General features: G+C 31.4%; 1 pseudogene; it reads left to right on the top strand.

Moving 5' to 3' along the window:
• The first annotated feature begins 3,756 nt into the window (after positions 1-3,756).
• LOC112482322 lies at positions 3,757-3,875 on the top strand (annotated as a pseudogene).
• Positions 3,876-4,128: the final 253 nt, after the last annotated feature.

The following is a 4,128-nucleotide window of genomic DNA, read 5'->3' on the forward strand; positions in this document are numbered from 1 at the left end:
AGAAGAGATGTCCAACACTTTGTCGTGCTTCCAGTACAATACATTTCACATAACACAGTCAGAGAAAAAAAATTATTTTACAAAAAACTATAAATTAGGGAGTCTTTCTGATTGGCTCTTGTCCTCGCAGTAATAAAATTTTGAATATTTTGCTTAAACTAGTCTTCCTAACAAAAACAAATTTATTGTTAATTCTCGATATTTTGGTATTTGAAGACATGTCACATTGTTTACAAATATGATAATTTGAAAAATATACTGTTTTCCAACATGAGTAGATAGATGTACACTCAGTAACTTTATTAATTTTACATTTTTTCTCTGTTGTATTTTATATTTGACAAATCTTTTCTTCTGATATCTTTTATATTTGACAAACCTTCTGACTCCTTTGCATTCTCTGCAAGTATATCCTTTTCTAAATGCATTTGTCTCTGAGTCTTCTTTAACAGTCTGTTCTTATAGGTTCCCTTAAGTTGCAGTCCCCCTGTGTTCTGCCGTCAGCCAACAGAAATGTGGAGTTTGATGGTTTACCTCGTTTGGGCCTGGACCAGCCACGCTCCTGGCTCAGTTTTACTTGACTCCTTTGGCGAATCTCATATATGGTAACTGAGCTTTTGGCTCTGCTCAGTATCTCTGTTTTACAATCAAGTCTGTTTCTGGTGACAATAATGATGAAATATGAATTTGAATTATATAGTTGGCATGTGGTAGATGTCAGAAATTGGGTGTCTGTCAGGTGGTAGCTGACAAGAAATCTAGAGTCTGTTTCTCTATTAGTCTTCATTTAATCTGTGTATCTGTTTGCCTTTAAATGCTGATATTTTCTGACATGAGAACCAAGGATTAAAATGTTTTTGTTGTTTTTCTAACCATTGGTAGAAACTTCTCTAGTTACATGACTTTTGTTTGTACAGATATTAATTCCTCTATCAAGGACAGCTTTTAAAAAGAAGAAACCAAATTTCTAGCATCCAATGTTCAACTATTGTTTATTGTTTTGCAAACACCTTCAATGGCAAAACATTTCCAAATTAGTGTCTCTTGAGGGCATTTTAAGGAAGGCTAAGGAAAAAAAGAGAGATTGCTACTACTTAAAAGAAAACTAAAGAAAAAATTTTAAGTTAGTTTTGCTAATTTTAAAAGAATATCACCAATTTCCTTAGAATTTCAACAATGATGCTTCTCAAAGGACCCAATAAACTTAATTTATGTTTTTGTGTGGCAGCATACTTTCTTTACTTGAAACTTTTTTTGTACATTTGAGATGGTTTTAAAAACTCTTGCAATGAAAAGTAAGATTTTACTGGTTACATGAAGCTTATTTTTTAAAAAAAAATTATGTTAAAAATAAATCCTATAGGTTAAAGCCAGATATACTGGGAGATTGTGTTTATAGGACATATTTTAAACTAATTCCACATAAGCACAACTGTTTTGATGAGTCAAACAAATGCTTCTATTATTCTGCAAATGTGACACATAGGAATAATAAAATTAAAAATTTAGCTAAAGAGTCTTTTAGAAAATCTTATAGGGTCAGGGATATAAATAGTGTTACATATGTAATAGCAAATCCAAATTAATCGATATAACAGTCCATAACATTTGCCTCACACTTAGCATGCCTCTTAAGAAAAATGTACATTTGAATTTAAAGGTTTTCCAAGAATATCAATATAGGCTAACCTTACTATAGAAATTTAATTATAGCCATCTTTCCTGAATTTAATCGAGCTGTGTAAATCTGATGAAAATCATGTCAATCTTTGTTTTATTATAAGTAGAAAAATAAAACACAAAGGAGACTTTGTTTTTCTGAAAAAGACTTCTGATTTTTAAAATTAAAAGGCAATCATAGATAAACAAAGCCAAGTGTCTGAGATCTGTATTGTTGGAACATGCCTAAATCCACCAAAAATATTCTCCTGTTTTGTGTGTATAAACACAAATTAGTAACAGTGCTAAATACCACCAACCCCTAGAGATAAAATTGCCTTTATTTTGTTGAAAAGGCAACTACAATGAATTATTTGCTTTCGCTTAAATTCAAAAGTGCCCCAAGATATTTATAAACTAAGCACATTAATGTTTCCTTTAAGTCTGTGAGTTAAGATTTTGAGATCTAAATCCAGTCTGCTGAATTCTAGTTTGTGAAGCCCTAGTTAGGATAGTTTATATGACTGTTACGATTAAATGGATGAAAGGATGTGATTTTTCAAATTCTTATGTTCTGCTTCCCTGGCTCTTGTTTGAAAGAGAGAAACAACAGATCAGCGGGCTTCTTTAAAGTGCTGGTTTATGTAAAAGACATATCTATGTGTTTTATGGTATAATACATTTGGCCTAGCATTAGTAACAGAAATAAAAGTTGTGAAACAAAGTGAACCTAACGAAACTCCTGACGCCTAAATTGTTACTATTAATGGGAGCTGTCATCGCCGTCTAGCTCTTAGGTTTAAGTCCTTTCATTTCTGAACAAATAAATAGCAGAAATTTCACCTAATGTGTATATCTTTCAAAAAAAAAAAAACCCTTTTCTAAAGATAAACTATCTAAAAGCATTGTCAATATAGTGATAAGTAGGGTCACTTAAAAATGTGTTTAAACTCTCTAGAATAAAAACATGAAAATATTCAATACTGGAATTAAAATCGAGAAGATAAAAACAGATTTTTTATTTTTGAAGTGAGTTTTTGGTTTTCATATCACTTCTCAGTTATTTATATTTGAAATCTCTGTGTCTTTTAATTTTCGTGGGAAAAGTTATGATGATAATAAAGATTGACAACAAAGTAGTTTTCCTAATCATGTATTTGCATTAAATATTGGAGTTAATCTATATTATGGATTCTACTGTTTTGGTCGTTTCTGTTTGATACTATAAACGTACTTAACAGGACTCTTGCAAACTGTATCAATTACATTTTGGTTAGTGCTGTAATTATTCCACAATTAAAAAAACTGCCTTAGTTTTACTAAACATGTTTTGTGGACTGACAGCAATTTTAATAATGGTTTAGGTTTATATAGTAATTTTACATTAATATGGCATAGCACATTACATAGATTGTATTTTTCTTCTTAATATTTTCTCTCAAATTATTCAATAAAAAATATTATTTCTAAAGAGCAGTTCAAGGAAAGATCTTGCTATAAAATACTTCTGAGTTTTTAACTTTGCCACCCTCTGGCTTTATAAGAAAATATTTAATAATATTTCTGAGATATCTGCTTCTAGTCTGACTTCCCCTAAAACTTCTATATTATAACATTTGAGTACTATTTAAATTGTGTATATATATGTATATTCAGGTGATTTCTACGTAAAATAGATATTCTAAACATGTACCATTAAAGGTAAAATGGTGGATATTTTCTTAACTAACAAGAAGAAAGAATATAAACTTTCATCCAGAGGAACCACAAGTACAGAAATAATCAAAAGTTTCATGTATCATTAAACTAAGTTTAGAAGCAAGTAATCTCCAAAGATAGGTGTTTATTGCCTAAAGAGCAAAGGACCTGAATATTTTCTCAAAGAAGATAAATAAATGGCCAACAATTATATGAAATGGTGCTCAACATGATAATCAGGGAAATGCAAATTAAAACCACAGAGGGATACCACACCACACATAGAGTGTTAGCACGTATGTGGAGAAATTGGAAGCCTTGTACACTATCGATGGGAACGTAAAATTTACACGGCCGTTATAGAAAACGATATGGAGGTACCTCAAAAACCTGAAAGTAGTCTACGGCCATGACACACTGAACAAGCCCAATCCTGTCTGATTTCGGAAGTTAAGCAAGGTCGGGCCTGGTTAGTACTTGGATGGGAGACCACCTAGGAAGACCAGGTGCTGTAGACATAAAAAATAAAATAAATAAGGGATTGTAAGCTGATAAGGTCCTTGTACTCTGTGAGCTCAACCAAGGATTGCCTCGCCTAAAAAAAAAGAAAAACAAAACTGAAAGTAGAACTAACATATCATTCAGTAATCCTTCTTTTGTATACATATCAAAAATAAATAAAATCAGTACCTCAAAGAGACATCCTTCCACATTCAATGCAATATTAATCACAGTAGCCCAGATATGGAAACAACCTAAGTGTCTGTTGAC

Source organism: Pteropus alecto, unplaced genomic scaffold, assembly GCF_000325575.1.
Source record: "Pteropus alecto unplaced genomic scaffold, ASM32557v1 scaffold195, whole genome shotgun sequence".
Taxonomy (NCBI): Eukaryota; Metazoa; Chordata; class Mammalia; order Chiroptera; family Pteropodidae; genus Pteropus; species Pteropus alecto.